Raw genomic sequence first — 11,962 nt, forward strand, 5'->3', positions numbered from 1 at the left:
AGGTTCCCTGGGAAGTTTGTCTTGGCAGATGGATATTAACCAATCGAAGACAGGCTAATGGTATCTACCACTTTCTATGACAATGCTGTCCATCCCATGTGGCTGGTTCCTTGTCCACATGTCAAATCAACACGAGTCTGACTTGTTGAGTGAACTTGGGCAAGTCACTTAACCTCTTAAACTTCCGTTTCTTTTCTGTGAAAGAAAGAGAGCACCCCATTCTGGTTCACATTAGTTAGTAAATAATTTCATTCCAAGAAAGAGCTTGACCTTGTTGAGAAAGGAGCCAAATGGAAGGCAGGCTTTTTTCCTAAAGCAACTCGATCTTATCAGAGCATTCAGACACAAAGGTTAGCCTCCGGGAGCTGCTGACATTAGAAGGGTATTTGAATCTGTGAACTTTTGGCTTAAAAGTAAGAGTTCAACTCTCCTCTGATTCTCTCTGGTGTTGCAATGTTGGCCAAAGGTGGCTGCTGTACTGTGCGTACAACCGGAAACCCCAAATTGGGTTTGCATCTCTCTGGCCGAGCAAGGTGCCTTCCCCAGCCTCACCTCCAGATGTTCCATGGGGGTTTGAGGTGTGGAGGAGGAGTTAACGGAGCTTGGTGTCTCTCTTATTGAGGTGAGTCTGTGCACCCGCATGCACAAGAGAAAGCTGGGGGTGGGGGTGTCCCAGCCTGCTTCTGTAAATGGGCGCCACTGACAGCCACAGGGTGCTGTAGCCAGAAGGAAAAAACGCTTCTGTAATCACGAGCTAAAGGTTTCCCCCACCTTCCCTTTGAGAAAGTTTGGAGGCTATTTCTTTTTCAGCAAGCTGCCAAGCTTTTCCCCACATCAGTATTATTTCAATGACTTTTACAAACTCGCCCGCCTGCTTTTTAATAAGCAGGTCTTTGCATTGATGGTACATGTGCAAGGTCTGACCTTTTCATAGGAAAAAACATTCATAACCGAAGCCTATATATAGAAGCTGAAGACGGGAGCAGATAAAGATGTAGGTCATATGACTTTTTGTGTGTGTGAAGCATAATGCAAGAAGGACCCAGCAGACAATTCAAAACTCATGAAATACTGCCACTGGCTTAAGCCCTCCTAATATTTATCAAAGGCTTTCAATAATGACTTTGTTTTCAACTGGGAGCTGTAATGCCACCTTCTATCCCTGAATACAAGACTTTTTTTCTCCACAGAGGAACTTTATTTAAAAATGCCTTTCACTGTCTGGTTAACCCTTCACAATTCTTGTTCAAGGAAAGAACAGTGACCATAAAAATGTATCTAGTGAACAAATATTTCACATAATATGATTGGTAATCCAAATACCTGATTTGCGTCAGAGGAAGACATTTCCCCAGGCTCATGATTAGCTAAGTGAGCAGAAACCAGATTCCTCAGCATTCAAGACTAACGTGATTGAGAGGTTGTTTGCCTTTCCAACAATCTCTCCAGCACCCCTTTTTATACACCTTGTTCCACCAAATTTCCTATTCCTCCATCTTTATGTTCCTTCATCCTTGCCTTTGTCCCCTTTCTTCTCCTTTCTTAGCACCTTCCTTTCTGGACACCTCTGTGTGTACAGGTCTGTTCTGACAGCTATGGCTCAACTGCAGTTGCCTCCAAGAATTCTTCCTTCTCTCCCTTCCCAAGCTCTTTGTTCTTTTATGATCTGATCAGTACTTGCTGTGGATTATGCTTCCAGTATATCCCATTCTTGTGGGCTATAAATTCTTTGAGAGCAGGGTAAGAGTCATGTTTGAGGTATTCTGAACCCCCTTAGCATGTAACTCTGAAATACATGTACCATAGACAGTACTCATAAAACACACTCCTGCAAAATGTTTATTGAGTACATGAATTTGGCATGGTGTGCTGATGGTGATTTGTGGGCTGTTTATGTAGAGCTACTGTGCTAAGCATTATCTCATTTGGGCATCACGTATAAACCCACGAAGCTATTGTTAGTGTGTCACCATTCACAGCTGAAAAAACTAAAGCTCAAAGGAGTTTTAAACCTCACCCAACATCACATAGCTGGCAGAATGGTAGACCAGGATTCAAACTCAGATCTTTTTGGCCCAGAGGTTTGCTAACTTGTTCTAGGTTTACAAGAGTTGATTATTAAATTATCAGGAATTTGGCAAAGTGGTTGAAAGCACAGTTCTGATTAAAAATTAAATCACATAAACATATAAATAAATAACATTAAAAATAATGGTAGAAAATACTCAAAACGCATCACTTCCTATTTACTTTATGAAATGTTATTATCATATATATTCTTGAGGTTGTTAATATTGCTTTTATGCATATGTTAGAATCATTACCTACTGCTGTGCATCTCTTCCATATGACACATTCAACAATGTTGCACTGGTAGCTTGAGAGTGGTCTAGGTGGGAACATCTCTACCAAGGATATTGGAAGACACAACAAATGGGACTTGCCCCTTACACCCCCATCCCACTTAAAGCCAGTTGTTACACATTTACAAACACAACACTGGTCTGGCCCCAAAGTGAGACAAATGCTTCAGTAAGTAATATGCTTTAGATCCAATACTCATACAGATTCTTCTGTTTCTACACTTAACTTTCACTCAGTAGGGCCTAACTTTGAACCATCACAGATAAACTGCTTTCTGGTGTTAGAAAATTGACACTTACATGGCTCCTTTGGGCCTCAGAATTGGAATAAAAGTAACTCTTAGCAGTTATTTTTTTGCCTATATCTCTATATCCTAAACCACTAACACAAATTTAATTATGCCCTTCATCATATCCTCTACCCAGGAACACATGATGAATCTCATAAACTAAAGTGGGAATTCTAAAATATGGACATAAATTTATTTCCCCAAATTTACATGAATATAATAACCTATTGTTTGATCTACATATTCTTAGAAGCTAGATTTCATGTACAGTTTCCACACTATATGTTTTGTGTGTGGTTCCCATGAAATGAGATCTGACCTTTGAGCCACAGGTTATGGGATGGGTACTAATTCCTTAACTCTAGAGCATGTGTGTTAGCATTGCTGAAACTCAGTTTCCTCATCCGTACAACAAGGAATTTGATTTAGATGTCCTTACAGATCCTTCTGGTTCTAAATTTCTAAACGACACTACACATTGCTTCTCTTCTCTAGGGCTTAGTTTGTGCATCTGTAACCAACAGGGGGTTGAAATGGGTAGTTCCTAAGGCCCTTTGCAGCTCCATCAGCTTGTGGATCCACGTGAAAAGCCCTGTCTTCCACCTCATGTGTCATGCCTACTGGATACCATCATGCCTTACTTAGCCCTAGGAAAATGCCAGGTCACCTGCTGAACACCCAGAACTCGAGAGTGCCAAGAGAGGACTCGGAGATGGAGCTGCATTTCTCGCTGGGAGCTCTAACTGCCACAGGACCAGGCTGCCATAGCCCTCAAAACAAAGGGAAATGTGTAGGCGGAGGGAGCGCCTCTGTTGTTTTCTTTTAGACGGTCTAGAAGTGAGGGTGAAATATCTGTACAAGGGTTTTGATTTGACACTCCAGCTGGGTCTGCAGTGAGGAGGGTGGGGGTGAGGGAGGCGCAAGACGTAAGACGGGTGACACTTTCTGCTGTACTGGGGAGACGGGGGTGACGGTGGAAAGGAAGGGAGAGGGTTATGCTGGAACTACTGGGGTGATGCTCAGGGTGAGCAGAGCACTCAGCCAGCGTGTCTCAGTCTCTGCCCTTACTTGCTGACCCTGAACCTACAGTTCATTTGTATCTCTATGGAAAATCAAAAACTGTTCGTAACCCCTCATCTACATCTCCATCCTCATCCTCCCCCACAAAACCCATATGCTTTTCAGGTTATAAGCACTTTGACATGTAAGATCTCTTCTGACCCACAAGACTACTCAACGAAATAGGCATCATTGCCTGGACTCTTCAGAGGAAGAGTCGGAGGTTCAGAAAGGGAACTGAAGTTGTTTAAGATCACCTAGGTTGTAGGGCTGAGACTGGAACAGAGTCCATTCTTTGAACTTCAAGTCCATATGTTTCCAGCACCCAAATGGCTGCAAGGGTTGGAGTAAACGCAATCCTTGTAGTCAAGACTGTTAGTTGAAATCACATGTCTCCGAGTGGCTGCTTTCCTGAAGACTCCCAGAACCACACTCAGGAAAGGAGGGGTTGATGCATTCATGAACTCAGTGAATCCTTGAAGTGGAGGGCACTCTGCACATCCCCTGCCCAGACTCTCCAAACTTCACGTGGGGGAAGCGCAGCCCTCAGAGACATGTGCATGTTCAAAGTCAGGTAAAGAGCGATGGACAAGGCTAGGATTTCACCTGCTGGTCGTTGCCATCTGCTCAAGTGCTGCTCTCTTTTGATGGCTTTTTAGCTACCAGCAACATTACAAGATCATGGCTACTCTAAAAGCCTCCACCATCACTGTGAGGTAAAGTAACATTTTCTTCCAGCAGGGACATGGGCAGAAGAACTGTGGATGGAGGGAGGCCAACATACTCCGATCTCAGCTGTCATTTCGAATTTGATCTCCTCTGTGCCAGAAATTGGATTTATTGCTGGTGAGAATGGTGACTCATGCTCTTTTGACGCCAACCAACTAATTTATCCTGCTGTGGTTTGGTAGGTACAAATATTTAGTGTGTGATCAAAAATAGAGACCCACCCTCTCCCACCACGCAGGCCCTTAAGATTGGTCTTGCCCAAGCCTGAGGATGACCTTGAACTCCAAACAAACTTTTACCTTAAATGTAATCTGTTTTATTCTAGGAATCACTGAAACTTGTAACCCAGTCATGAAGGATAGCAAACTGTATCAATAAAAGGGAAGAGTCTCGTCTAAGAGTTCCCTGTCTTGAGTGTATTCTCTTTTTTATTATTATTAAATTGATTTGGTACCTTTGGCAGCTCGTTTCCTCTCTCTGAGCCACATTATCCCTATCTGCTAAATGAGAGGGTTAAAGTGGGTGACTTTGGGGGATTACCTATTTTAAGGAGCTCCTTCCTTATAAGATCACACATTTATCAGAGGCATCTCGTTACATCTCAGTTTTCCTATATGGTCTTGAGATGCTTTGAAGGTGAGGTTTAACCTGTGTTCTAGATGGGATTCTGCTCTATTTCTAGAAGGATAAGGAAACCTAATAAGAATGGTATCAATTTAACCTGTAAAAAGTTAACTTCAGGATGAGCAATGGAGGTGTATACAACAAACTGCAGAACTTGACATGACTTAAGCTTTCTTGCTCTCATTACAGTATTTCTTTTAAAACCTACTTTTCAGGCCAGATGGACAGGGCACCCACCATAACCATTCAAGCGGTGAAGATGAATTCAGAGGAAACCTCTACAGGGATTAAGAACAAATAACATGTTTTATTTTAATAGTCACAGTTAGCTGTCTCAAGATTTAGCCAGCTTTGGTCCTGGAGAGCTGTCTGTATCAATTTTTCTAACATGATTGTGCAAACTCAGGTCTGAAACTTGGGTTTCTTCATTCACTTTTTCAGCTAGTATCTCCTAAAGTGCCTATGCAGTGCCAGGCACTTTTGCCATGGCTGTGGGAAAACAAGGATTATTTTTATACTACCCTGATCATAAGGACCCTAGAGTCTTCCCAGAGAAGATTTAACAGGCACACAGATTACTGTAGCTTAAGGCAGTGGCTTCAATGCCATGAGAAAGCTGGAGGCAGTTGAGAGGAGAGAGATTCCATCTCACTGAAAGCTCCTCCCGTAGGAAGTGGCCCCTCCAGTCTTGATGGTTGTCAGGCAAGATTTTAATTCATTGTTAATAAGCCAGTGATTGGGAGCCTACTTCTCTGTGATTCTTTTTTTTTTTCTTCTGTAGAATGTGATAAGAATAGTATCAACCTCATTGACTTGTGAGTAATATGTGATTTCACGTGTATTAAAGCTCTTAGAAAATTTCCTGGAACATTGTAAGTGCTCAAAACATTCATCATGATTTTTATTCTTAGCATCAGAGTAAAATTACCCCAAAGTTTCTTGCAGTCTCAAAAGAGAGATCCATGGAGGGAAGACTCATGCTCATAGACTTCGTTGTGTGTTACAGTGAAACCTACTCAGGTCTTCACAGGTGTCCAGGCTGTGTAGCTCAGAAGGGTGCCATCACTTTCTCCCTCTCCCCTAAACTCATCCTTCTGTCTCTCAAACATGTCGCACGTTTGCACACACACACACACACAAATGTACAACTGTTTCTGTCTGTAGAGGTTGGACTGTTTATCAAAAGCCCCAGATGTAGGAGTGTTTCAAATAATTTTTGGAAACAGAAATGATTTCAGAGATAATAAGCATCAAGACTGTGGGTGTAAAATAAAAACAATACGTGAGTTCATAGTGAAATCTTTACATTGAAGAGAGATGGGTTTTCCTTTTTGCTGTCTTTTTTCCCAAAAGCATCATTATTTATGTGGTTTGAAAGTGATCTTTCCTCTGGAAATTAGACATCATGATACACAACATAAAGATGTAGCTGATTAATTGTATGAACATCTCAATCTCTTTTGAGTGCAGCTTCGTCCTCCTTCAGGCATGGCAGCCTACAAGAATGAATTTGCTTTGAGTCATATATTTTACATAAACCAAAGAGGTTACCCCTAAGGCGAACTGTCTGGCTTACTCTTCCCTACCCCCACCGCGTCCCACACACCATCGCAGGAAGGTATTAGCAGTTTCAAAACTTGAACTTTCTCTCAAGCATTTCTTTACTTGAACCAATCAGGATTTCTACATTAAAAAAATTATTGTCACAGTGCCGTGTGTAATGAATGACTATGGGCATGTTGTTCTTTTAGATGTAAAGCTAATGAGAAAATATTTCTCATTTACCATCAGTGTGGCAAATTCTGGGCAGAGGTACTGCTGTCCTGGATACTCAGCGGTGTTTTTTGTCTCTCTGGTCACACTGCGAACAGAGACAAGCAGTTGCAAGAGGCTGACCAGGACGGGGGGTATTGAAGTTCGTCTAGTTTACCCCGCATCTCTTCTATTTTGCAGATGGAGAGATCGAGGGCCAAAAAGAGAAAGCGACTTGAAGAAGGTCGCAGAGGGGTTAGAACCCAGAACTTTTGAATTGCAGTTTTTGAATTGCAGTCCAGGATTCTAACAATAGAACAAAAGATTAACACTAGCCCACAACCACAGTGCTCTCATAAAGTGTAATGACATGATACAATAATATCTGACTTGAATGGTTGTTATGGGGGTAAATGAGATAACGAATGTGAAATCTTCATGTAAAATCTTAGAGTGCTACCTAGGTGGTTGATAAAGAGTGCAGAACATCTATACAAGTCAAGGGAGAAATGAGGATTATTTTCTTCCTGCAAATAAAACAGAAGTAGTCCCAGGGTCATTTTAAATGTGTTTGCCTGATGCCTTCTTTTAGCCTGAAGTTTCCTTCGCATAGTTCAGCATGAGGGAGTTTCATGTCGTTCTAGACGAAAGATAATTTGTCTGTCTCTCATATAACTAGCAATCTCTAACCAAGCACAAATGTGGCTGAGGTCAAAAGCAGAAACACTACCCTAAACTTGAAAATGGCATTTGCAGACTTAAGCCCAGAGCAGGAATTCTTCACTCAAAGTGGAGGCTCCTCAGTCAAACAAGTAAATAGTACCTTTGGCACCACAAAGACTTCCTCTAGAGCGAGGAAGATGGGAAGAGACGGCAGAAGGCTACTTCACAAGAAGCTGGGCTCGAGAATAGAAGTACATGCTGTTCACGGGACTTTTCTAATAGGGATCTAAGACAACTTGAGTCGCCTGCGAGACTGGCAGCAACACAGTGGATGCTTGCGGAAGCACGATCGGAATCGTTTGGCGCCAGCCACAAGAGGGAGTTCCCGTGAGACAGAGTGTGGTTTAGAACTTTCGGACAATCTAAAAACTGTTAACATAGAGCCAGACTGCCTCTGAGAAGAGAGCACATGATCCTAGAAGCCGTTCTACGGGGGCTGCGGAAGGGATGCTGAAAAGAGGCTGTAGACCAGACAAAGCCCCCTGTACTATGCCACCCTCTACGAGTCTCTCTGAAAGTCTAGAATTCCTTTTTTTCCATAGAGGGGGGATGCTGAAACAGCCACGGGAGTTAGAATGGCAATCGACAGGATGGAAAATCTTTAAGCGGCCTCACCTTTTTTCTCCCATGAAAAGCGAGTGATGAGATCCTGCTCTCAGGGAAATGAAAGGGCAGTAACTTTCCAAAGCAATCAAAGATGCTGCCTCTAGTCCTATATTCAGGCCACATGTGGAAGTGCTTGCTTTCAGATGGACTGTGGGTTGTTGTTGTTTTTTTCCAGCTCAAAGTTTTCTGTAGCTGAAATGATGTGATCCAGATTGTAAAGTGGAGTTGCTCTATGCTAGGTGGTACCTGGCTTAGAGGGTTGCCTTCCATGGCCTAGCAAATACAGTACCGAGGTCAGGTGCAGCAGGAGGTGGTAGTGGTACTGGGGTGTTGTAAGATTTTTCTTGGAATCTGTGATGCTGCTGTAAAAGACCAATGGGATCTTCAGAGAATGTCCTGCTGTTTATCACAATGGGATCCACAGAACACTGATTCTATGAGATCAGTGTTTTAGGGCCAATTTAGAGGAATGTTGCACATTCCATAGCCCCCCTCCCCATGTAGATTTGCATGTAAAGACTCTGAGAAGGGCCAGAGCAAAGCAACCTGTTTCATTTTGAATAATCCTTCTTTTTTTTTCTCTAACTTATTTGACCATGGTAACCATTTTTACTTAACACCACAGTCATCCTGGGTGCTTACGCTCCATAGAAAATCCTTTGGGTAACATTTTTGGTTAATTCCATGGATTCAGTAATCACTGACACAAGGACCCACAGAATGTTAGCATTGAAAACAACACAGGATTCAATAAATGCCTTCTTCTACTTTTTAAATAAAGAAAGCAGAGGCTTAGAAGTTTGTACCAAAGTAATGAACAACAGCCAGTAATCCTGACCTATAAGAACCTAAAATTCTAAAATGTCAGCAAATGACTGTGTAACATTAGGTCATGGATTGTGATGTAATGTTATATTATATAAAAGGTTAAATGGGAGTTCCAAGAATACAGGAGTTGGAGTGAATAGAACTGGTTTCTAATCTGAGGTATCTGCTTTCTTCACTCTTGTGGCATGGGCCCATCCCTTTTATTAGCAATGGGTACTCTCTCCTGTCTAAATTGGGGAAGATAAAGCTTGTCTGGCTAATTTCACAAGTTCTGGTGAGAATGAAGATAGAAAAAGGATGTGAAAGTGATTTATAAATTGAAAGGTACTGTGTAAATGGTAGAGATCCTTTTTCCCCCCTAACAGGTTGATGTATCAGTTGACATTGGGAGGCATTGCCATTGTGTACATCTTCCATCGATTTCCTGTTTCTTGAAGTTTGCTTATATCTCTCCATACACTGCATCTTTTAACTGCTTTCCCAGGTTAGTGAGATGACCTCTGTGTGGAAGCTCTCAGCAAAGTCACAAAGTCAGTTGCCCCCCTGGAATGAGACACGGAGCCTAGGACCCTAACTCACTCCCAGTCAAGCTGACTTGCAAGGGAAAGCAGAAAGCTATGGGCAGGGACAGACCCTCATAACACCTGTGAAAGGACACAAAGGCCTCGAAATTCTGTGTCGTCAGGACTGAACAAAAGAAAAGGAAGAGACCAACAACAGTAGTACCAGAGAAAAGAGAGTGACAAAGACAGAAAGACTCGGTTCATGAAGCCTGGGTATCTTATCTCTGGAATGTTATTGATAATCTGAGTATAGTGTGAGATCTTAAGTGAAATGAATTGGTGGTTTCAGTTCCGGATATAGTATGCAAAGAAAAAAAAAAAATTGCTCTTTGAAATTCAGAGCTTCCTCGTCTGGGCTTCAGGAAGCCACACGCCTGAAGCTGAGTGTGGAAACTGACTCATTTCTAATCCTTTGAGATTAGCCTTTCCAGCCCCCAGACTGTGGGCAGGATCTGAGGCCTATTGGGTCCAGCCAAGCCTGGAGAAGATCAGAAAGAAAAGCGTTGGATACGCACCTCTTTTCGGGTGCTCGGCCTCCCAGGAGATTCTAGGCGCAGTGGCCCTTCTGGACCAACTACTCCCAAAGCTCCTCAACTTGCAGTTGGTAGTGGGTGGGTGGCCTGAAGTGGGAGGAAACAAAAATTCAAAAGCAGTAACTACCTAATTTTTAAGGAGACATTAAAGCATGTTGTCTGGCTGACCCACTTGGTGGACCAACTTGACCGTGAGGTTATGAGTGTAAAGGAAATCATATGTTTCCATACCAAGCAGCCCTTGGGAGCAATGAGTCATTCTCCATGACTGCCCCAGCCGACTGTGGATCTGGTACTCTATGGGCCACTCAGGGACAGGGGGGCCCCAGAGGTATTTCAAATAACTTCTAGGAAGAGAAAAGCACGTTGAAAATCACATTTTCCCATTTTTTCTTTACACCTCAAACATGATTGCACATGATGCATCAGTTAAACTGAAGCATGGAACCCCAGGCAACCAGGAGGGAATTCAGATTTTCTAGAAGGGTCATTCCAAGCTTAACACTTTAGACCTTAAATCAGCAGTTTCCAGACTGCCTGCAGACCATCTCAGTGAGAGAAATAGCCACTAAGAGGACCTTTTATTTCAATCTGATCGACGCATTAAAAACACCTGAACAATGTGTTTGACGATAATGTGAAGAATGCTGGTTTAAATGAGAAGCTAGTGAGAGACAAGATGATACTGGGGAACAGGGACCAACAAAAGACCTGGCTGAGGGTCAGAAGATCAGAGTTTACTAACTCCATGACTTCTGGCAATCCACTTAATCTCTCTAAACCTCACTTTTTCATCTATAAAGGGAGAACACTAATTTAAAAAGATAGCACACATGTGAAGGCATTTGCCTTATAAACGGTAAACACTGTGCAAAAGTTCATAGTTATTACTACATATAAGCTTTTAAACATTAATGATGAATCTGTGTTAGAAGTGAAATTTTTAGACTTCATCATAGAACAACCATTCGTCTTCTCAATTCTTCATCTGGAAAGCACTCATGAGACATATTAACTCACATTATTGATTTATTTACATGGCACTTCCAAAAAAACATCCGAAATAGCTCATATGATATAGAGGTAACAACCTCATTAGAAAACAGATAAAAGATTAAGACCTGGCCAGGAAAGAAGAGGACAGTGAGGAGGAAGAGAACTCAGAATTACTATAACTTTACTGAAGCATAGAGTGTGATTTTTGAGCCTCCCAGCAGCTTAGACAAAGAGGGAACTTTGCAATATTATACAGTACTTTTCATCCAGTAAAGGAAGAATAGTTATGTATGGATTGGGAAGGGGGACCAAACCCTTCTTGGCCCTAAATTCCACATGAAATGTATCATTTACATCTTTATTTAAGCGATTTGAAAAATAAAACGAGCAGGATCTTCAAAAGCACACGGCAAAGATACCGTTCCAGTCTAACCACTAAGAGATATTTCCCTTTGTGAATCAGTGCTTGCCTTCCCAGAACAAACAAACAGCAAGATGATTAATAGAAGAAGCAGGCTGCCTTTAAAAAATAGGGCAGTGAAAATCAGAATGTTTGCCCCTGGCAGGGGCTTGCCACTAACCCAGGTACTCACAGAGGCAGTCACCATTCATTAGGGGAGTCCAGTCAGCGAGGCAATCTACAAGGTGCCTTGCACAAGGTCACCTGGTGTCTCTGAAACTGACTCTGCATTCTGAGTTCCTTAATATGATTTTTTAGGTCACAGTGTTCTAGGCAAAGCTCCCTATTGATGTACATCTCTCATGCAAGATTTAGATCACCTCTTTTCTGGCAGAGCTCCATGGAAACACCGCCCATGATTTCTGAAGTGGAGACTGATTGAATCCCAGTAATGCCCAGCTGGAGTGGACAGTGAGTCTGCAGCTGACCCATTGCT

The 11,962-nt window shown here is 42.3% G+C and overlaps 2 long non-coding RNA genes across 2 annotated transcripts; one reads left to right on the plus strand and one right to left on the minus strand.

The window, feature by feature from the left end:
* Positions 1-436: 436 nt before the first annotated feature.
* On the plus strand, positions 437-4,841 carry LOC105602696 (uncharacterized). Its single transcript, XR_001433880.4, has 3 exons — positions 437-622; positions 4,451-4,619; positions 4,767-4,841. It is a non-coding gene; the product is annotated as an uncharacterized LOC105602696 (long non-coding RNA).
* Positions 4,842-5,942: 1,101 nt separating this feature from the next.
* Positions 5,943-11,741, minus strand: LOC106990876 (uncharacterized). The gene is made up of 3 exons (XR_001433881.4): positions 11,660-11,741; positions 10,053-10,157; positions 5,943-6,561 (listed from the first exon to the last, which is right to left on the minus strand). It is a non-coding gene; the product is annotated as an uncharacterized LOC106990876 (long non-coding RNA).
* Positions 11,742-11,962: the final 221 nt, after the last annotated feature.

The sequence above is a fragment of the Ovis aries genome, chromosome 1 (genome assembly GCF_016772045.2).
Source record: "Ovis aries strain OAR_USU_Benz2616 breed Rambouillet chromosome 1, ARS-UI_Ramb_v3.0, whole genome shotgun sequence".
NCBI lineage: Eukaryota > Metazoa > Chordata > Mammalia > Artiodactyla > Bovidae > Ovis > Ovis aries.